The sequence below is a fragment of the Bombina bombina genome, chromosome 2, assembly GCF_027579735.1.
Source record: "Bombina bombina isolate aBomBom1 chromosome 2, aBomBom1.pri, whole genome shotgun sequence".
Taxonomy (NCBI): Eukaryota; Metazoa; Chordata; class Amphibia; order Anura; family Bombinatoridae; genus Bombina; species Bombina bombina.
The window spans coordinates 1,101,337,380-1,101,362,480 of NC_069500.1; positions in this window are offsets into that span (position 1 = coordinate 1,101,337,380).

Here is a 25,101-nt window from a genome sequence, read left to right on the forward strand (position 1 = left end):
CTACACCCTGCTGCTTACAGCACCCCTGCAAGTATGGGGCTAATTGCTGCGCAGGTTACAAACGGGATCTAAGCAAGCCAGCAGGTGAGCCCCCTGAATATGTACATAAGTACATCCTCAGAAAAAGTCTGCAAAGTAAGATGCACAGATGTTAGCATAAAGATGTCGCAAGTAGATTAGTATTTTCACATACAGGCAAGTGAGAGTCAAGTTGTAATTTATAAAGCACAGTCTAAGCAAGAAATGTATGACTCCAAGCGAAGACAGGTATCAAGATATTAGTCTCAGTGTAAGACCAAGCAGCGCCTTCTCCAACTTAACATAATGCCGTTATGTTCTCCAACATGGTCACCTATTCCATATCAATATTTTTCAGGTGTCAACATGTTATACTTATACGACCTTGCTTTCAGATGTTTTTATATCCAATGTCCACAAAGGTATGTATCACGTGACCTGGTCGGCTCCACCGTGGAGCACCGCTGTGTTTGGTGTTGGCGATGGCGATCGCTACCGGCATGGAATGCTAACAAGTATAAAGATATAAAAACATCTGAAAGCAAGGTCGTATAAGTATAACATGTTGACACCTGAAAAATATTGATATGGAATAGGTGACCATGTTGGAGAACATAACGGCATTATGTTAAGTTGGAGAAGGCGCTGCTTGGTCTTACACTGAGACTAATATCTTGATACCTGTCTTCGCTTGGAGTCATACATTTCTTGCTTAGACTGTGCTTTATAAATTACAACTTGACTCTCACTTGCCTGTATGTGAAAATACTAATCTACTTGCGACATCTTTATGCTAACATCTGTGCATCTTGCTTTGCAGACTTTTTCTGAGGATATGTGTGTGTATTTACACAATGTGAATTTAATTAACTTTACATGAATTACGTTACCTCTACTATTGGTACCCACTTGTTTACTTATGTACATATTCAGGGGGCTCACCTGCTGGCTTGCTTAGATCCCGTTTGTAACCTGCGCAGCAATTAGCCCCATACTTGCAGGGGTGCTGTAAGCAGCTGGGTGTAGCTAAGCCAGAGGATGTCTCACTTGATATAATAAACGATAATTTGTACATTATAGTATTTGTATACATTCCAAATAGTGTAACCACACTTTACAAAGTGCCTGACACGGGTTTTGCAATGTCTACCACTTAGATCCCGGTCCATATATCTGCCCAGGATATACCTTCCATAACAATTACGTGGGAGGTTCTGAGGCAGTTGGGTGTAGTGGTTTATGATACAACCCCGTGTTTAAGCAATATTATTGTTCTCTATACTTTGCCACAGATGTGCTTTGTTGTGTACCCCTGACCGGTCAGGTTCCTTTGAACTGTCATTCATGAGCCGAACTTGTATGCTTATGTGTTAATATTTGCATGGATTCATTCCCATGTTGTGTGGGATTTGGCTGCCACAATTAAAGCTATTTAATTACATTTAAGTGATTTGTGAGTTTTTTCAAAAGAGTGCTGAAACCCTGTCTTTTTGGTACCAGGATTACATTCCAGGTACGTTTCTTTTGTGTACATGATATATATAACTTTTTGCACCCTACCCATGCAGCGCACATATTTTCTTTCCCACACATATGCATTTTTTTTTTGCTTAATACAGCAAGAACTGATTGAAAGGACAAGAAGGAGAATGGTCACTGAGAAGTAGGAGAGACAAGGATAATGATAGAATTAAAGAAAGGAAGAGTGATAGAGAAAAGTAAGTAGAATAAGGGGGATAGTAGATAGATCAAAAGATACAGTAATGGAAGTACAGAGAGGTAGAAAAAAGTTATGAAAAGAGGAAAAGGAAAGATGGAGGAGTGATTGAGGAATAATAGACGGAAAGATAAGCAGAGTGAAACTGTGAGTGAGCGTTTGAAATGATAGGAACTTTTGCACATGGTATGATGAATGAAGATTGATGCATCGTCTAGAATTCTTTCTTCAACAGATAGATAGACATACATACAGACATACAGACAGGTAGATAGGCAGACAGACAGGCAGACAGACAAATAGAATAGATACGAAAGACAGACCGAGAGATAGATAGATAGATAGATAGATAGATAGATAGATAGATAATACAAAACACATACTAATCTTAAATAATTAAGTTTATATATTTAATACAGGGATAGGAAAGTCAAAAATAAACTTGCATAATTTGGATAGAGCATATCATTTTTAAATTCCCTTCTATTATCAGATTTTTTTCAGCTAGCAAATAGTAATGCATTGCTTCTCCAGAACTGACTTTAATTATGTGTAAAATCTATTTTACAATGGTTAAACACATTGGCATTGATCACAATCTATCGGCTGCAGTTTTTTTCAGCTCTTTTTGTTGCCAAAAAGGCTACTTACGATGAGACAAGATTTTTATTTTTTGTTTCTTTCTCGTACTTGCTAACGTTTTCAGATCCACGCAAAAAGCCCTATTTTTACTAAGGGGCCTAAACAGTTCTCGGTGATCACAATCCATTTTTGAGTCATTTTTCAACACCTTTTTTGTTGCTCTTATTTATCTTTTCAAATCTGACACCTATAAGCACTTGATATGTGCTCAAAAAAAATTTCGGACAACTTTGTAAATATTTTATGGCTATTTGGAAATAGTCTATTATCTTGCCCATGTGAAATGGTCACAGGATACATTTTAGAGGTCTATTAACATACATGGTATCACATCATTAAAGCTATATTCATATTTTTTTTATACAGTGGACAGGGCACACATTTACATATGTATACATAGTGCTGATTACATAGCCTGGGTAAGTATTTTGATCCCTCATCCAAGTTGTCTGAAAATGTGTACATCAATTATAGGGAAACATCCATTATAAGAAAAAAGAGCAATCAAAATCCCTATTAAATCCTTTAGGGCAGGGGTTGCCAACCTTTCAGACCTCAGGGACCACTAAACTCACTATTTTGAATCCTGTGGACCACTAACATGATTTCTTTTAAAAAAGGTACAAACCTCTATAATGTGTGCGTTTGTATACATATATATATATATATATATATATATATATATATATATATATATATATATATATATATATATACACATATACACACACACATATATATATTGTACATAACTAGTATAACCATAGGTACGTTTACATTATGTATATATTTACACATTTTTAAGAATTATTTTTTGGAATTAACAAATTGAATGACAGAACTGAGGAAATACTTCCAAATGACAGATGAAGAGTGACAACTTTTATGCTGGAAACAGAGAGGCAGAAAGTGGGAAAAAAAGAATAATGTTTAAAAGGACCACAAGCCTTCCAAGTTACCTCCCCAGTAAGGAATTATTAAAAACTACTTATGATCATTTTACAGACATTGGAGTCATAAATTAAGTTTATATCAGAAAGCTCTCAATATGGATGTGAGCTAACCACGACTGATATTTCTGGCAATTACTATAATACTGGTGGGATATGGCTGATCTGCTGGATGGCAATTACTGGAATTCAGGTGGAATAAAATTATTAGAATGAAAAACAATTAATGTTTAATTAAAAAAAAAAGAAGATGTAGAGGAGGAAGACAAACAGTGATGTAAGTCCATCTGAAGGAATTAGGAAAACTACTACAAAGAGAGAGGTAAAGGGAAGAAAATAAATGAAATATAAGAGAGAATTTTTTTAAGATCACAATTTCAAGCCAAGACTATACCAATCTCTGCTGACTTTAGAATGGAAGCATTTTCCTCTTAGCAGCTCGCCGGGTGAGAGGAGTTAAAAATACAATCTAGCTACGCAAGTTGCGCAGTACTACGCAACGTGTGTAGGGAGATTGTAATTTAACTCCTCCTCCATCGGTTTTCATTGATGTCCAGCCAGGCACTGCAGGGAGTTGCGGCATGACACCATCAGAGGAGATGAATTCCTGCTTGATGGTGTCAAGGACCACCAGCATCTTCTCATGGACCACCAGTGGTCCACGGACCACTGGTTGGCGACCACTGCTTTAGGGGACATTGTATCTAATTCATGTATCCAGAAAAGTTCCCTTTGTTTCAGCAATCTTTCTCTATCAGCCCCACTCCTAAGAGGTTGGATTTGATTTATGACACGCCATCTTAATTGGCTGATTTGATGGCCTTTTTCTATAAAATTAAATGACACCAGAGCTTTGGTGACCTGCATCTAATATTAGACCTATGTTGGCTAATACGGTCACAGATTTTACAGGTCGTTTCACCTATGTAAACCAAAGACCCGGAACATATATTCATATACTGTATATGACATGAGTTGATTCACATGTAAAAAAAAAAATTTAATTTTAGATTTGCACCCCCTTCTTGGGTGATTAAAGATATCACCTTTTATTATGGAATGACAACTCATGCAACCCATACATGGGTATCAACAAAGAGCTCGCTTCCACTGAGCCATTAAAAATGCAGCCGTAAGCTACAAAAACGGCTGACAGCTCCACAATGCAATCTAGCTATTTAAAACTATTAACCCCTAATCCGCCATGCCCCTACAATGCAAATAACTAATCACTAAGCCCCCTAACCTAACACTAATCCTAAATTACAATTAAAATAATAAATCCTAAATTGCAATTAAAATAAAAAACCTAACATTAATTTAAAAATTAAGATTATTTAAGATTATTTTTGTATTATCTATCTATCATCTATTTATCTCTCGATCTGTCTGCGTATCTATTCTACCTGTCTGTCTGCTTGTCTGTCCGCCTGTCTACCTGTCTGTATGTATGTCTGTCTATCAGTTGAATAAAGAATTTTAGATTATGCATATATTGAATGCAAGTTTCACGTTTAAATATGGCGTACCTTGCATTCCTACTGGTTAATTTGATTCTTCAAATTCAATTCAATATGGCGTAACTTGCATTACATTTTCAGTATACGGCGGTGATCGTACAAAGAGAATCCTCCACGCTCCATGGCTCTGCGCTCGCCCGTCTTTAGTTCCCGCGGTCCTGGATGAAGATAGAAGAGGTTGCCGCTTGGAAGAAGACTTCACGAACCGGGAGTACCTATCTGGGGGTTAGATTTAGGCTTTTTTTTTTTGGGGGGGGGGGGTTTATTTTTTAGATTATGGGTATAATGGGCAATTGTAAAAGAGGTGAATGCCCTTTTAAGGGCAGGAAAAGAGCTGAATGACCTTTTAAGGGAAATGCCTATACAAATGCCCCTTTAGGAGCAATGGGTAGTTTAGGATTTTTTAGTGTTAGGTTTTTTTATTTTGGGAGGTTTGGTGGGTGAGGGGTTTTACTGTTAGGTGGAACATAGTTTTTTTAAAATGTAAAAGAGCTGTTTAACTTAGGGCAATGCCCTACAAAAGACTCTTTTAAGGGCTATTGGTAGTGTTGTTTAGCTTAGGGGGTGTTTTTATTTGGGGGGGCTTTTTATTCTTATAGGGGTATTAGATTAGGTTTCATTTTTTTATTTTGGATAATTCGGTTTATTTTTTTCTGTAATTGTAGACTTTTTTTATTTTTTGTAATTTTAGATTTAAGTATTGTAATTTAATCTTAACTTAAATTTTTAAATTAATGTTAGGTTTTTATTTTGATTGTAATTTAGGATTTATTATTTTAATTGTAATTAAGGATTATTTTAATTTATGTAATGGGGTTACTTTAGGGGGTGTTAGGTTAGTGGGTTTAGTGATTAGTTATTTGCGTTGTGGGGACATGGCAGATTAGGGGTAAATAGTTTAAATAGCTAGATTGCATTGTGGGGGCATGGCGGATTAGGGGTAAATAGTTTAAATAGATATTTTGCGATGTGGGGGCATGGCAGATTAGGGGTTAATAGTTTAATAGCAAGATTGTGTTGTGGGGGCATGGAGGATTAGGGGTTAATAGTTTAAATAGATACTTTGTGATATGGGGGCATGGCAGTTTAGGGGTTAATAGTTGAAATAGATACTTTGTGATGAGGGGGCATGGCGGTTAAGGGATTAATAGTTTAAATAGCTAGATTGCGTTGTGGGGGCATGGCAGATTAGAGGTTAATAGATTTATTATAAATTGTGATGTGGGGGGATTGCGAATAGAGGGGTTTTGACGTGTCGGGTTAGATTTCAATGGAAAAAAGGTCTCAAAAAGCACCTTTTTCCTGTTTTACAACTAGTTAGCTCAACTAGTTGTAAAACAGGAAAAAGGTGCTTTTTGAGACTTTTTTTCCATTGAAAATTTTTGTTAATGTATCGGCAGCTTCCAACAATGTATTAACGGTTTGCGTGGGCATTGGAAACTTGGTATTATTTAAAGATTAGTGGCTTCTGATACTTTGTATGGGACACGATAATGTTTTCGGCAGCCGGAGTCCAGTTGCTGAAATTCAGTTATAACGGGCCATTGGAAGCAGTCGGAGAACGATATTGCTTCTGACAGCTTATTTAACTGTTTACGAGCACACGTAAACCTAATTACGGCTCAATGGAAATGAGCCCTTAGTCGTTTTTTTGTCAAATAGGTTTGTTGTGTATTTTTACCTGGGCCAACATCAGTTTTAACTAACTGGTCTCTTAAGTTTTTAACCCTTCTAAAAGCCATCATTGGTTGTTCTTGGAAAGCCTCTAGGTCTCTATTGCAATCTCTCAATACATGCCAATGCTTCATAATAATTTTGGAATTCTTATAACTATATGGGCTGTACTGGGACACAAAGACCATCCTAAATGCTTATTTTTTCATCCACTTGCCTTGTTTTTTGAGGAGTTTGTTTGATATATTCTACATGTTTCTGGATTAATTTAGGTAGATATCCTCTATTAATAAATTTGTGTTGCATTTATCTAATTCTTGTTTCAAGCAAGGTCTATTCAGATACAATTCTTTTTACCCTTAGCAGTTGGCTACATGGCAAAGATTCAACCAGGCCTCTTGGTTGAAAACTATTGTAATAAAAGAGAGTAATTCTATCTTTCTCCTTAGTATATAAATCAAAATCCAAACCATTACCTTTTTTGCAAAATCTTGAATCTAAAAATGCTACAGATTGCTCACAATATGTAGGAGAAATCTCTAAGCCAGTTACTGAAGTATTAAGCTCTGTTACAAAATTTACCAAGGATCCTATGTCACCCCACCATAGGCCAAACATGTCATCAATAAAGAAGCACCAAGTGGCACCATATTCTTTGAAAGCCAGACTTTTTTTTTTACAATTTTTACATTAAATGGTATTTTATGCATATTCTTTGAAAATTCTTAGTGACAGATATAGGGCCAGATTACAAGTGGAGCTCTATATAACTCTCCCGCTGGAATGTATCTGTGCTTGAAGTAAGCTTTTTGGGCTCCTCAGGTTGTATTATAAGTTGAAAGTAAATTGTTTTCACTTGCGCGCTAACCCGACAAGCACAAATAGCTAAACTTTCAATGTCTCATGCACTTTCAAGTAGTCACCCATAGAAGTCAATGGAGAAAAAAAAGTGGAGAAAAAAACGTGCAAACCCAATCGCATATTCTCATGTGCGCTAACCCGTCATGAAAATATGAATATTTCACATTCCAGTTTTCTTCAAATACAAGATTATGTTCTTTTTATTTATAAATAAATATTTCTACATATAGCTGATGGTATTTTGTATGTTATATATATATATATATATATATATATATATATATATATATATATATATATATATATATATATATATATATATATATATAAAACACGAAAGGGGATTAAACTCTCAGACCGGACTGGGTACACATCCCATGACCCTGCAACATGCACAGCCCTGGGTGCACAATAGCACTCTCAGGAAGCTGCACTGCCCCCAGAGTCGCAGGCAGTTAACCCCAGACAGGTCTGGGTGCAAGGCCCATAGGGAAAATTACAAAACAAATTAATACAGCACACAGAGAAAGTCCAACACTCACTTACAAGCTCTCAGCTAAGATTAAAAGCAAAAATGGAAGAGTTAGTTACCGCATCTGGCCAAATGGGATAAGCCCAGGAACCACGTCAAGGTCCCTTCCAAAAACCTGGGTCCCTAATACAGCCACACAATGCAAGCTCTCCATCCAACAAACTGGGAAAAAGTGAAGGGTGCACAGGCTTATGTAATCACCCTAGACATATACAAAACACGGAAGGGGACTACACTCTCAGACCGGACTGGGTACACATTCCATGACCCTGCAACATGCACAGCCCTGGGTGCACAATAGCACTCTCAGGAAGCTGCACTGTCCCCAGAGTTGCAGGCAGTTAACCCCAGACAGGTCTGGGTGCAAGGCCCATAGGGAAAATTACAATACAAATTAATACAGCACACAGAGAAAAGAAAAAAAAAAGCAGAACATAAAAACAGAGACAAAATAATTTAATTATGATATTTGATCAATTTAATCATGTGAAAAGATGGCGCATACAGAGCAAGAAATACAGGTATATTTTTAATGATCTATTTTCGTATTTGTAACTCAATTACATTTTTAAAAAAAGTAGAGAAAGAAAAGATGAGGAGGAGTAAAAAGTGGACAAATGAAAAGACCTGTTGTATCCATAAGAATAATAAAAACTTGAAAATCTTTGTGGAGGGAAAAGACAAATATAGCGAATTAGGCATACATGTGTTTTTATATTACAGTATTAAAAGAGAAGTAAATCTTAACAATTTATATTTTGTATGCAAAATAGCATTATTTAAACACATTAAGTATTATTATTATTTTTTGTTTTTGTTTTGGTAAAGCTGTTTAATATTTATTTTGAAACAGGAATTACATATCTGTTTACAGCTGGGCCTTAAGGACTGATTGTTCACTGGCTGATAACCTCTATAGTGCTGAACAAGGACACTTGATAAGCATATACATAAACATTTTCTCATTACAGACCCATCCCTCTTACAAAAAGCACAAAACAAAAACTAATAGTTTTTATATTGCATTCTTTTAAAAAAAAGAAAAATAACTTTAATGTACTGTACTTTAAACTAGAAAATAGATGTTTTATTTTTATCAAATGACAATTATATAAAATATTACTTTTTAATTAGTAGATATTAAGAGATAATGGGAAGAGAGAAGAAAAGCTGGGGAGGGAAAGAACTGAGGAGAGATTATTAATTAATGATTCCCATAATACTTTTATTTTAAAGAAAGGGAATATTGATCTGAGTATTGTTTAGGGATTTTTTTTGCCTTTTTTAAAATATATGTTTTGGAATATTTGTAAAGCTTTTAAAAAATTCTGCTATAAACTATGTAAGTACTCTACTTAAGAAATACTAGCCATTTGACAGAATTTGTATTTTTGTGTATATCCGACAGAAAAAAATACAATACAAATATTTTTTAAAAAATTGTTAAGATTGCATATTATGGGCCAGATTACGAGTGGACCATTAACAGTTATGTGCAAGCGAAAGGGGGTTTATCGCAGGTTTTTTGGGTGTGTCAGATTTACCACTGGTATTATAAATTAACCCCTTAAAGGGACAGTCTAGGCCAAAATAAACTTTCATGATTCAGATAGAGCATGTAATTTTAAACAATTTTCCAATTTACTTTTATCACCAATTTTGCTTTGTTCTCTTGGTATTCTTAGTTGAAAGCTTAACCTAGGAGGTTCATATGCTAATTTCTTAGACCTTGAAGCCCACCTCTTTCAGATTGCATTTTAACAGTTTTTCACCACTAGAGGGTGTTAGTTCACGTATTTCATATAGATAACTCTGTGCTCGTGCACGAGAAGTTATCTGGGAGCAGGCACTGATTGGCTAGACTGCAAGTCTATCAAAAGAACTGAAAAGGGGGCAGTTTGCAGAGGCTTATAGGTTAAAAGTATATTATTATAACTGTGGTGGTTATGCAAAACTGGGAAATGGGTAATTAAGGGATTATCTATCTTTTAAAACAATAACAATTCTGGTGTAGACTGTCCCTTTAAGTACAAGGACATTTTTCAATTTCCTTCCCTTAAAGACAAGGGCTGTTTTTACATTTCTGCAGTGTTTGTGTCTAGCTGTAATTTTCCTCTTACTTATTTACTGTACCCACACATATTATATATCGTTTTTCTTGCCATTCAAGTTATAGGGCAATAAATACAAGTAGCACTTTACTATTTCCAAACAATTTTTTTCAAAATTAGCGATAGTTACATTGGAACACTGATATCTGTCAGGAATCCCTGAATAACCTTTCACATGCATATATTTTTTTTTTAGTAGACAACCCAAAGTATTGATCTAGGCCCATTTTGGTATATTTCATGCCACCATTTCACTGCCAAATGCGATCAAATAAAAAAAAAATCTTTCATTTTTCACAAACTTTTTCACAAACTTTAGGTTTCTCACTGAAATTATTTACAAACAGCTTGTGCAATTATGGCACACATGGTTGTAAATGCTTCTCTGGGATCCCCTTTGTTCAGAAATAGCAGACATATATGGTTTTGGCGTTGCTTTTTGGTAATTAAAAGGCAGCTAAATGCTGCTGCGCACCACACGTGTATTATGCCCAGCAGTGAATGGGTTAATTAGGGAGCTTGTAGGGTTAATTTTAGCTTTAGTGTAGAGATCAGCCTCCCACCTGACACATCCCACCCCCTGATACCTCCCAAACAGCTCTCTTCACTCCCTCCACCCCAAAATTGTCCCCACCATCTTAAGTACTGGCAGAAAGTGCAAGCCCATAGGGAAAATGACAAAACAAATTAATACAGCACACAGAGAAAGTCCAATTTGTGATTTCCCATGTCTGGCAATCAATTATTTAATTGATTTAATTTATCAGTCACTTTTATGGAATTATTGTATTACACTTTAAAAAGCTTTATTTATATTATCTTACCTATAATGCGTAACATAAAATTTAAAATGTGTTCTCATGAATTGTGTCTTTGGGGATGTTGCCACGACATGCAGTATGTGCCAGTGAATCTGTTTATCCTCATTCCTACCAGCGTGCATTTGATACATCTAGAAAAAATTGTCAGTTTATACCAGGGTCACCAATAAATGATAAACTTTAAAAATTGCTTTATCCTCCAGTTAATCAACACGTTGCAATTGAGCTGGTTCTTTAGTGTCTATTTTAAAATGAATTTCATTTTAAAATGACCTTCAAAAAAAGTTTCACCAAAAAAATAATAGTAATGCAATTTGTAACTAAAATGTGATTATAATCTATTGTTTTACTTTGAGGTAGTATAAGTATCAGTATAATGTTATGTGACCCCCCCCCCCTGACAATCCCTCCATTTAATAACCTTTGTATACCCTTTTACAAACATTGGTAAACCCCATGAGGTCATTGTCTTATAATTTAATTGAATAAATTGTGCTGAAAAGAAAAGAAGAATTAGAAGTGTATTTAAAAGTTACCTTACACACTTTATCATCCAGTCTTGTTTCAAATTATTTTTCCCAGTTACATGTGTATTTTGGTCTCTGAGTTAATCAGCTTGGATATTCAATGTTTCACTCAAGCTTTACAGAATTTTTCAAAATCTGCTAAAGGCCTCTGGAGCTCCTGCTTCCACTCTCCTCCTGGTGTAGTAGGCATAGCACCTCCACGGCCAAACTCCAAACCTCCCATGATAAGCAGCTGATATAGGAAACACCCACTCCACTTTACACACACAAGTTGGTCTCAAGCTCCCTTTGAGTTTCTTTTTCTAGATGACAAGAGCTCCAGTCTCTTTCTGCTCTAAATATACTCCACCCCTTAAGCCCAGTTTAGGTTCTCACATTTCTCTTGATTGAATGGGTATAGGTGTCTTCCAGTCAACTGTTTATCATGCTAAGATCCCAGTCCTTCTAACATGGTGCACAGAGATTGCTTGATATGTGCAGGAGCTTTGATATACATATCCTTATTATTTTACAAGAAAACAACACTTAAGAGGATTTTAAAGGGGTGTGTATCTAGTCTGAAAAACAATTCTCATTTTGCTAACAAAATCTTTAAATGCTTTTTTTAAAACATTTATTTTGCATGCTGATATTTTTAAATACAGTGATTCATTCCTGATGCGTATATGGAAAATGGCTTTAATGTCACTTTAATCAAGTAAATATATATATATATATATATATATTTACTAAGGCCTAGATTTAGAGTTTTGTCGGTAATGACCCGCGTAGCTAACGCTGGCTTTTTTCTGGCCGCACCTTTTAAATACCTCTGGTATTGAGAGTTCACAGAATGGCTGCGTTAGGCTCCAAAAAGGGAGCGTAGAGGATAACTTAACGCCACTGCAACTCTCGATACCAGAGTTGCTTACGGAAGCAGCCAGCTTCAAAAACGTGCTCGTGCACGATTCCCCCATAGGAAACAATGGGGCTGTTTGAGCTGAAAAAAAACCAAACACCTGCAAAAAAGCCGCGTTCAGCTCCTAACGCAGCCCCATTGTTTGCTATGGGGAAACACTTCCTACGTCTGCACCTAACACTCTAACATGTACCCCGAGTCTAAACACCCCTAACCTTACCCTTATTATACCCTAATCTGCCGCCCCCGCTATCGCTGACCCCTGCATATTATTATTAACCCCTAATCTGCCGCTCCGTAAACCGCCGCTACTTACATTATCCCTATGTACCCCTAATCTGCTGCCCTAACATCGCCGACCCCATATTATATTTATTAACCCCTAATCTGCCCCCCACAACGTCGCCTCCACCTGCCTACACTTATTAACCCCTAATCTGCCGAGCGGACCGCACCGCTATTATAATAAAGTTATTAACCCCTAATCCGCCTCACTAACCCTATAATAAATAGTATTAACCCCTAATCTGCCCTCCCTAACATCGCCGACACCTAACTTCAAACATTAACCCCTAATCTGCCGACTGGAGCTCACCGATATTCTAATAAATGTATTAACCCCTAAAGCTAAGTCTAACCCTAACACTAACACCCCCCTAAATTAAATATAATTTAAATCTAACGAAATTAATTAACTCTTATTAAATAAATTATTCCTATTTAAAGCTAAATACTTACCTGTAAAATAAATCCTAATATAGCTACAATATAAATTATAATTATATTATAGCTATTTTAGGATTTATATTTATTTTACAGGTAACTTTGTATTTATTTTAACCAGGTACAATAGCTATTAAATAGTTAAGAACTATTTAATAGCTAAAATAGTTAAAATAATTACAAATTTACCTGTAAAATAAATCCTAACCTAAGTTACAATTAAACCTAACACTACACTATCAATAAATTAATTAAATAAACTACCTACAATTATCTACAATTAAACCTAACACTACACTATCAATAAATGAATTAAATACAATATCTACAAATAAATACAATTAAATAAACTAACTAAAGTACAAAAAATAAAAAAGAACTAAGTTACAAAAAATAAAAAAATATTTACAAAGATTAGAAAAATATTACAATTTTAAACTAATTACACCTACTCTAAGCTCCCTAATAAAATAACAAAGCCCCCCAAAATAAAAAAATTCCCTACCCTATTCTAAATTACAAAAGTTCAAAGCTCTTTTACCTTACCAGCCCTGAACAGGGCCCTTTGCGGGGCATGCCCCAAGAAATTCAGCTCTTTTGCCTGTAAAAAAACACATACAATACCCCCCCCCCAACATTACAACCCACCACCCACATACCCCTAATCTAACCCAAACCCCCCTTAAATAAACCTAACACTAAGCCCCTGAAGATCTTCCTACCTTATCTTCACCTCACCGGGTATCACAGATAGATCCTGGCTCCAAAATCTTCATCCAACCCAAGAGGGGGCTAGACATCCATCATCCGGTGGCTGAAGAAGTCCAGAAGAGGCTCCAAAATATTCATCCTCTCTGGGAAGAAGAGGCGATCCAGACCGGCAACCATCTTCTTCCAAGCGGCATCTTCTATCTTCATCCGATGAGGACCGGCTCCATCGTGAAGACCTCCAGCGCGGACCCATCTTCTTCCGACGACGTCCAACTGAAGAATGACGGTTCCTTTAAGGGACGTCATCCAAGATGGCGTCCCTCGAATTCCGATTGGCTGATAGGATTCTATCAGCCAATCGGAATTAAGGTAGGAAAATTCTGATTGGCTGATGGAATCAGCCAATCAGAATCAAGTTCAATCCGATTGGCTGATCCGATCAGCCAATCAGATTGAGCTCGCATTCTATTGGCTGTTCCGATCAGCCAATAGAATGCGAGCTCAATCTGATTGGCTGATCGGATCAGCCAATCGGATTGAACTTGATTCTGATTGGCTGATTCCATCAGCCAATCAGAATTTTCCTACCTTAATTCCGATTGGCTGATAGAATCCTATCAGCCAATCGCAATTTGAGGGACGCCATCTTGGATGACGTCCCTTAAAGGAACCGTCATTCTTCAGTTGGACGTCGTCGGAAGAAGATGGGTCCGCGCTGGAGGTCTTCACGATGGAGCCAGTCCTCATCAGATGAAGATAGAAAATGCCGCTTGGAAGAAGATGGTTGCCGGTCTGGTTCGCCTCTTCTTCCCGGATAGGATGAAGATTTTGGAGCCTCTTCTGGACCTCTTCAGCCACCGGATGATGGATGTCTAGCCCCCTCTTGGGTTGGATGAAGATTTTGGAGCCATGATCGATTGGTGATACCCGGTGAGGTGAAGATAAGGTAGGAAGATCTTCAGGGGCTTAGTGTTAGGTTTATTTAAGGGGGGTTTGGGTTAGATTAGGGGTATGTGGGTGGTGGGTTGTAATGTGGGGGGGGGGTATTGTATGTGTTTTTTTACAGGCAAAAGAGCTGAATTTCTTGGGGCATGCCCCGCAAAGGGCCCTGTTCAGGGCTGGTAAGGTAAAAGAGCTTTGAACTTTTGTAATTTAGAATAGGGTAGGGCATTTTTTTATTTTGGGGGGCTTTGTTATTTTATTAGGGGGCTTAGAGTAGGTGTAATTAGTTTAAAATTGTTGTAATATTTTTCTAATGTTTGTAAATATTTTTTTATTTTTTTGTAACTTAGTTCTTTTTTATTTTTGGTACTTTAGTTAGTTTATTTAATTGTATTTATTTGTAGATATTGTATTTAATTCATTTATTGATAGTGTAGTGTTAGGTTTAATTGTAGATAATTGTAGGTATTGTATTTAATTAATTTATTGATAGTCAAGTGTTAGGTTTAATTGTAACTTAGGTTAGGATTTATTTTACAGGTAATTTTGTAATTATTTTAACTATTTTAGCTATTAAATAGTTCTTAACTATTTAATAGCTATTGTACCTGGTTAAAATAAATACAAAGTTACCTGTAAAATAAATATAAATCCTAAAATAGCTATAATATAATTATAATTTATATTGTAGCTATATTAGGATTTATTTTACAGGTAAGTATTTAGCTTTAAATAGGAATAATTTATTTAATAAGAGTTAATTAATTTCGTTAGATTTAAATTATATTTAACTTAGGGGGGTGTTAGGGTTAGACTTAGCTTTAGGGGTTAATACATTTATTAGAATAGCGGTGAGCTCCAGTTGGCAGATTAGGGGTTAATGTTTGAAGTTAGGTGTCGGCAATGTTAGGGAGGGCAGATTAGGGGTTAATACTATTTATTACAGGGTTATTGAGGCGGGAGTGAGGCGGATTAGGGGTTAATAACTTTATTATAGTAGCGGTGCGGTCCGCTCGGCAGATTAGGGGTTAATAAGTGTAGGCAGGTGGAGGTGACGTTGAGGGGGCAGATTAGGGGTTAATAAATATAATATAGGGGTCGGCGGTGTTAGGGGCAGCAGATTAGGGGTACATAAGTATAACGTAGGTGGCGGTCGGCAGATTAGGGGTTAATTATTGTAGGTAGCTGGCAGCGACGTTGTGGGGGGCAGGTTAGGGGTTAATAAATATAATATAGGGGTCGGCGGTGTTAGGGGCAGCAGATTAGGGGTACATAAGTATAACGTAGGTGGCGGTCGGCAGATTAGGGGTTAAAAAAATTTAATTGAGTGGCGGCGATGTGGGGGGACCTCGGTTTAGGGGTACATAGGTAGTTTATGGGTGTTAGTGTACTTTAGAGCACAGTAGTTAAGAGCTTTATGAACAGGCGTTAGCCCAGAAAGCTCTTAACTACTGACTTTTTTCTGCGGCTGGAGTTTTGTCGTTAGAATTCTAACGCTCACTTCAGACACGACTCTAAATACCGGAGTTAGAAAGATCCCATTGAAAAGATAGGATATGCAATTTACGTAAGGGGATATGCGGTATGGAAAAGTCGCGGCTGGAAAGTGAGCGTTAGACCCTTTCCTGACTGACTCCAAATACCGGCGGTAGCCTAAATCCAGCGTTAGGAGCCTCTAACGCTGGTTTTATATCACTTTAAGAAACTATAACCTTGCAGCAACAATCAGATAACAATAGTAAAACAATACGTTTTTATCGCCCATGAAACTGCGCTAGATCAACTCTGCTTAAGCCAAGGGTGCATTAGGAACACTTCCTATTCCTATGTTCTTCACTTTTTATATATATGTATATTTTTGGAAATTATATATCAATATATTAATATGAATAAATACAGATACATATATATATATATATATATATATATACAGTCATGGCCAAAAATATTGGCCCCCCCTGCATTTCTGCAAAAGAAACTGGAGATCGGATATGCTCTGTAAAACTTCAATTTCTTTATTCCAATAGGTTTAAACAACTTCACAGAGGAAACATCAAAGTGTATGAGAGGGTAGCACCACAAGCTTACGCATTTCTGCTTTACGTGTGTTGTGCTACGCTCTCATACACTTTGATGTTTCCTCTATGAAGTTGTTTTAACCTGTTGAAATAAAGATATTGAAGTTTTACCAAGCATATCTGATCTCCAGTTTCTTTCGCTTCTATGACACCAGCTAGATTGCTCGTTGCATATAGACCACCACTGCAAGCCTGTACCTGCTCCACTCCTCGCTTCAGCCCCGGGATTGTGACATCACTGAACATAGGGATTTCCTGTTTGCAAGTCAACCATTTGCAGAGAGGGTGAGGGATGCAGATATGATCGGCTGTGGATCAAAGTGATCGAATGGAGTGACTCCCTGCACCCTGGTATGGCGGATCCGATATTTGAGAGGGGTATACAAGGAGGTGTTTGTTTTGGAAAAGGAGTATCTTGAGGTTTAAGTGGCTCACTGCAGTGTTATCCCAGTTTGGAAACGGCTTGGGTCTTTGGGAGATATAAGACCGGTTTTCCTTCCTCTTTGTTTTACCCCTGCATTTCTGTCAGATAATGCACCACTTCATCCAGAAAACTGTTGCAATTACAAATTTTTAGGCATTCTCATGTGTATTTCTTTTATTTGTATTGGTATGACACAAAAAAGTGAAGAAAAAAAAGCCAAGTCTGACACATTCCACTCAAATCTCCAAAAATGGACTTGACTATTGGCACCTACTCAAAATTGTAAGAAATAGTTGCATTCCAAGTTTGTGATGCTCCTGTAATTGGTAAATTAAACTCACCTGTATCAATTAACAGGTGCAAACAGTTAAAATGGTGAAACATTGAGTCAACCTTTCTGTTATGTCTGTGTGTGCCACAATGAGCATGGAGAAGAGAAAGAGCAGCAAAGAATTGTCTGAGGATTTGAGAATAAAAATTGTGGAAAAGTATGGACAATCTCAAGGTTACAAGTCCATCTCCAGAGATCTTAATGTTCCTGTGTCCACTGTGCACAACATTTTCAAGAAGTTTACAGCCCATGGCACTGTAGCTAATCTCCCTGGATGTGGACAAAAGAGAAACTTAAACATTTGTAATTTCAACAATTTTCTGGGTGAAGTGGTGAATTATCTGACAGAAATGAAGGTGTGCCAATATTTTTGACCATGAATGTATGTATATGTATGTATGTATATATACTATATATATATATATATATATATATATATATATATATATATATATATATAGACTCCAAATAAGTGCACCCTCACTCGCCAACCCAAACACAGACCAGGGTGCTTAATAGAATATTCAATCAGGGTAAAAGTAAGCACTCACTGGATTTACATACAGCAACTATTTTATTTGGCAGTGACGTTTCGGGGCATTCACCCCTTCCTCAGACAACCCAAAATGTGATACAAGCAGTGTTAAATAACAAATCCAACCCCTCCCCCATCAAATTTCAGCCAATCAAAATACATCAAATCAGATCAATAAGAGATGTATGTTAACAAAGATAATTGCACTTCTCTATAATACCACCATAATATACAATAACAGTAAAAAAGGTTGTGTATAGAAATTATATCTATTGTGACATATTAGTGTGTAACAGAAATAATATAATGAGTAGCTATGGAACATGGCCAAAGTCAAAGTAATAAAAATCAACATAGTATTCAATCTGCCTCCTGCAGCACATAATATTTTGAACACATAGGGCATAGAACTCAATTGACACAACAGTATAAAACCACTTACTTTTTAAATATATACATAAGTTGCCAGACGGTATACATGATCCGCCATTCACTACGACGCTCAACCCAGCGTGGTTACAGGAGGCGTGTACGCATCCGGGTAACTATCAAATCAGCGCGCAATGTCCAGAGCAGTGTTGTGTGTTGTCATGGCAACATGCCTCGGTGCAACTGGACTCACCAAAGAAAGGCTCTGATCTGAATGCCAGCAGCAGGTTGTCATGGCAACCCTATGCCATTTATACCTAGCTCACACAATGCCAGTATCAACTAACTGGGCCAGTTTAGAGGAGACTTTAGTCTAATTAGACACTGCTAGTGATTTAGCAAATTAAGGGAGATACTATGCACGATCTCCATGTCCGAACCTCTAAAAGCTGACTCAGTTAGCAACTGTCAGGAGATAGAGCTAGCAGCGAATATCTGAGATACAACTGCGGTCTCAATAAGGAGACAGGCAGAGAACCTCTAGATCATATTGGATCCATTTTTAATTCACCGATCTCGCTACAATCCCAATGTTGGGTGAATATGTCATGGTACAGGTCATCCGTTTCTTCAACCGGTTTCTCCCCTTTTATTTCAAGTAGGGTACTCCTCTCGGTATCCTTAGCTAATCTGTGGGCTTTTTGAATAGTTATATAGGAATAGCCTCTCTGTAGAAATTTGGTGGACATCTCTTCTAGTTGTGTCTCACTATTCTTCTGTACAGAGTTATTTCTTATTCTGTAGAATTGTGCCAATGGAATGGCTCTGATGAGCGATCTCGGGTGGCTACTGCTTGCCAAGAGGAGGGAGTTCCTGTCCGTGGGTTTTTGGTACATGGTGATTTCCAATTGTCCACCCTCCTTGAATATCCTCAAATCCAGAAACTCAATGGATTCTTTGCTGGCCACCATCTTAAATTTCACCGGATGTGGTAAATCATTAAGGTCCTGTATCCACTTGTATAGATGTTCTTCTGTACCTCTCCACACCAACAGCACATCATCAATGTATCTCATGTATTTGATGATTTCAGGAACTTCATAGATCTTCATTATGTTGGATTCGTAATCCTCCATAAATAAGTTTGCATAGGAAGGGGCCATATTTGACCCCATGGTGGTCCCCGTGAAGTCCCACCTTCCAGTTTAGTATCCAAAATGGTCAGGGCATTAGAGATGTAATTCCCTACTGACGTGATGATATATAATTTACAAACTTATGTGGGTAATAGGGTCAAGTGTTTTATTTGATATATGTAGAGCCCCTAACATCCCATCAATATATCTCGAGAACCCCCTCTTTTACAATCCATGATCTACTTCTTCTTTACCATATATCGTAGTCCCACTGATAGTATTGGGTTGCTAGGGGATATTGAATAGTGGTTAGTAGTAGTACACAGTGGACACTTTAACTAGATAGCCTGCAGATGGGTCTTTTTAACAATAGAATTGACAGGGTACCATCCAGATAGATCCTAGTTGGTTTCTAGATTCCAAGACCTATGGCTAGATACATGTTTCAATGTTGAAACCAGGTGTCCACTGACTTAAAAATGGATCCAATATGATCTAGAGGTTCTCTGCCTGTCTCCTTATTGAGACCGCAGTTATATCTCAGATATTCGCTGCTAGCTCTATCTCCTGACAGTTGCTAACTGAGTCAGCTTTTAGAGGTTCGGACATGGAGATCGTGCATAGTATCTCCCTTAATTTGCTAAATCACTAGCAGTGTCTAATTAGACTAAAGTCTCCTCTAAACTGGCCCAGTTAGTTGATACTGGCATTGTGTGAGCTAGGTATAAATGGCATAGGGTTGCCATGACAACCTGCTGCTGGCATTCAGATCAGAGCCTTTCTTTGGTGAGTCCAGTTGCACTGCGGCATGTTGCCAATACAACACACAACACTGCTCTGGACATTGCGCGCTGATTTGATAGTTACCCGGATGCGTACACGCCTCCTGTAACCACGCTGGGTTGAGCGTGGTAGTGAATGGCGGATCATGTATACCGTCTGGCACTTATGTATATATTTAAAAAGTAAGTGGTTTTATACTGTTGTGTCAATTGAGTTCTATGCCCTATGTGTTCAAAATATTATGTGCTGCAGGAGGCAGATTGAATACTATGTTGATTTTTATTACGTTGCCTTTGGCCATGTTCCATAGCTACTCATTATATTATTTCTGTTACACACTAATATGTCACAATAGATATAATTTCTATACACAACCTTTTTTACTGTTATTGTATATTATGGTGGTATTATACAGAAGTGCAATTATCTTTGTTAACATACATCTCTTATTGATCTGATTTGATGTATTTTGATTGGCTGAAATTTGATGGGGGAGGGGTTGGATTTGTTATTTAACACTGCTTGTATTACATTTTGGGTTGTCTGAGGAAGGGGTGAATGCCCCGATACGTCAATGCCAAATAAAATAGTTGCTGTATGTAAATCCAGTGAGTGCTTACTTTTACCCTGATTGAATATTCTATTAAGCACCCTGGTCTGTGTTTGGGTTGGCGAGTGAGAGTGCACTTATTTGGAGTCTGTGTTATATCGTGTAGCACCCATTACCTTGCTACCCTCCCTATCTTCAGCCATCATCACTTTGGGACTCACTTGGGTGACACTTGCATCTATTTGTGGACTATGGACACACCTATACTGATTAGTGCCTCACAAGGCCTGCCTGTAACAACACCATCAGATGTAGAGGGAGCAGACACACTCTCCCTGACGGAGGTGGATGCAGCACGAATTCTTTTTGAACACGAGGAAATTACAACAGATACTGAATCCACCCAAACCCTTTATTTGAATTTATTAAAATTAAAGAAAAGAGAAGTTGACCTACATCTCCATGGGGTCTACCTATCAGAGTATTACAAGAAGAAAATGATCCCTAAGGGCTTTAGGATCCACAGTGTACCCACGATTGGGAGGAACAACAGCGAATTCTGTAAAAAATGGTGTGCTGTGCTAAACAAGTGCTCCCTAGATCTACTTTTGTTGGTAGTTGAAGAAGTCAGAGCCCTACTTAATAAAGCCAAGGAAGAAATCATGATATTTGACACCACGAAGGGCCCCACCTTGCTACAAGATCAGAGTGAAAATTGGCTGAATAAACTCACACATCAAGTTAAGGAATATAAGGACTCCCTGATAGCCTTCAAAAATAAGAAACTACAACAAGTGATTGAAGACTACAGGGAGAGACAGGTTTATAAATGGCTTCTGAGCCCTGAAGAGAGGCAAAACTACAGGCCTAGGCGACCCCGCCGCCAGAGGGTATCTACCAGGAGACACCTCAACACTGTGGATACAAGCTCAGGCTCATACACAGACATTCCAGGATCACATGAATATCCAAGCCCCTCAACCTCACAGTCGCATTTTTTAGGGGTGACTACAAGATCAAGCCACCGAAAAAAGGAAGAAGACCACATCCAAGAAGGAGTGGGACTCACTGGAAGACCACCACGACGTGGACGAATCAGGATAATATAGTGCTGAATTTGTCTGATCGCTTGCTTACTGAAGCAGAATTGACACTCCTCAACAGAGGCTTGACATTCGTCCCCACCCACAGACCAGATGAATTTGATACCTGGTTGGATATCCAAAAGTTTAAAAGAAATCTTAAGCTTAAAGACCATTTTAAAATGGCGGAACAGCAGGAAATGGGAACCTTATTTAAGTATAAGGGTACGTTTGACCCCCAACACACTGCTGCCAGTATACAAACCTATACCAGATTGGTCTTAAAGAGATATAATAACTATGCCGAAAGAGATATTCAGACACAACATCTCCAAAGATGAACGCGTGGCGATTGAGAATCTGGCCTGTGATCCCAACATAGTGATCCGCAATGCGGACAAAGGCGGGGCCATCGTGGTCCTGAACTATAAGGATTATAAAGAAGAGATACTCTCACAATTGAATGATGACCGGGTATATCTACCTCTTACGAAGGATCCTACAAATCAATTTCAAGAGCGAATTGATAATTTACTGCTTGAAGGTGTGGTGGAAGGCTGGGTCAACAAAGATACATATGAGTGGCTGCGGGTGACACATCCGATTTGTCCTATCCTATACACCTTGCCAAAGGTGCACAAGGGTCTGGAGAAACCCCCCGGATGCCCGATTGTGTCAGCGAGAGGATCCCTATTGAGTCCCCTGGCAAAGTGCATTGATTCATTTCTCCAACCATTGGTGAGACACATGAAATCATATGTGAAGGATTCTACCGATGTACTGGGACATCTGTCACAGGTCCAAAATCTGTCGGTAGATGATTACTTGGTGTCTATGGATGATACAAGCTTATATACCATTATCCCACACCAGGATGGCATTAAGGCAGTTACAAATGCCCTCTCGAGATACCCCTATGTAGGGCCTAGCAGTACTTACATCATTAAGATCCTCGAATTGTGTTTGACACTGAACTTCTTCCGATTTGAATTGAAATATTACCAGCAAATCACAGGGACCGCCATGGGGTCAAATATGGCCCCTTCCTATGCGAACTTATTTATGGAGGATTACGAATCCAACATAATGAAGGTCTATGAAGTTCCTGAAATCATCAAATACATGAGATACATTGATGATGTGCTGTTGGTGTGGAGAGGTACAGAAGAACATCTATACAAGTGGATACAGGACCTTAATGATTTACCACATCCGGTGAAATTTAAGATGGTGGCCAGCAAAGAATCCATTGAGTTTCTGGATTTGAGGATATTCAAGGAGGGTGGACAATTGGAAACCACCATGTACCAAAAACCCATGGACAGGAACTCCCTCCTCTTGGCAAGCAGTAGCCACCCGAGATCGCTCATCAGAGCCATTCCATTGGCACAACTCCACCGAGTAGTGAGAAATAACTCTGTACGGAAGAATAGTGAGGCACAACTAGAAGAGATGTCCACCAAATTTCTACAGAGAGGCTATTCCTATGTAACTATTCAAAAAGCCCACAGATTAGCTAAGGATACCGAGAGGAGTACCCTACTTTAAATAAAAGGGGAGAAACCGGTTGAAAAAACGGATGACCTGTACCATGACATATTAACCCAACATTGGGATTGTAGCGAGATCGGTGAAAGACCATTGGGACCTATTGACCACAGACCAGCAGTTACCATTCAAAGATTTTTCTCCACCAAGGATGGGATATAGAAGAGGACGCAACCTCCAAGACATGCTGATGATTACTGATCCAAGACATGCCTACATCAAAGATACATGGTTAAAATCGAAGAGACAGGGATGTTTTAAGTGCCTTGGATGCACAACGTGCAATTCGATGATACAGAGTAAAACCTTCCATCATCCACATACTACCAAGAGTTTCAAGATTCAACACCATCTAACTTGCTCTACTCCGTTTGTGGTCTATCTGCTGAATTGTACATGTGGGATGTACTACGTTGGTAAGACGGATGACGACATCAAGAAGAGGATGGCTAACCATCGGAGTGCCATTAGGACGGCACTCAAAGATGGCACATCAGAACAACCAGTGGCGCGCCACTTTTTACAGATGAACCACACGGTGAAGGACTTACGCTTCATACTTATTGATCATGTGTCAACACTGTCACGAGGAGGTAACAGAAAGAAGAAGCTCCTTCAAATTGAAACCAAATGGATCCATAGGCTTGGAACGGTACACCCTGGTGGACTTAATCTAAATGTGGACTGGCATTGCTTCTTATAATAACTGTTCTAGGGTTAGAACTGGTATGATGTCTTCAAACATACCATTTATGAATGAGAGTCCATGCACATCCAAGGATGCCCTGGTGGGCATATTGAGAGTCCACGTACATTCCATCTTCTATTTACTTACTTCGCAATACCATATTTCAGGTGACATGAAGTCCCACCTTCCAGTTTAGTATCCAAAATGGTCAGGGCATTAGAGATGCAATTCCCTACTGACGTGATGATATATAATTTACAAACTTATGTGGGTAATAGGGTCAAGTGTTATATTTGATATATGTAGAGCCCCTAACATCCCATCAATATATCTCGAGAACCCCCTCTTTTACAATCCATGATCTACTTCTTCTTTACCATATATCGTAGTCCCACTGACAGTATTGGGTTGCTAGGGGATATTGAATAGTGGTTAGTAGTAGTACACAGTGGACATTTTAACTAGATAGCCTGCAGATGGGTCTTTTTAACAATAGAATTGACAGGGTAACATCCAGATAGATCCTAGTTAGTTTCTAGATTCCAAGACCTATGGCTAGATATATGTTTCAATGTTGAAACCAGGTGTCCACTGACTTAAAAATGGATCCAATATGATCTAGAGGTTCTCTTCCTGTCTCCTTATTGAGACAGCAGTTATATCTCAGATATTCGCTGCTAGCTCTATCTCCTGACAGTTGCTAACTGAGTCAGCTTTTAGAGGTTCGGACATGGAGATTGTGCATAGTATCTCCCTTAATTTGCTAAATCACTAGCAGTGTCTAATTAGACTAAAGTCTCCTCTAAACTGGCCCAGTTAGTTGATACTGGCATTGTGTGAGCTAGGTATAAATGGCATAGGGTTGCCATGACAACCTGCTGCTGGCATTCAGATCAGAGCCTTTCTTTGGTGAGTCCAGTTGCACCGCGG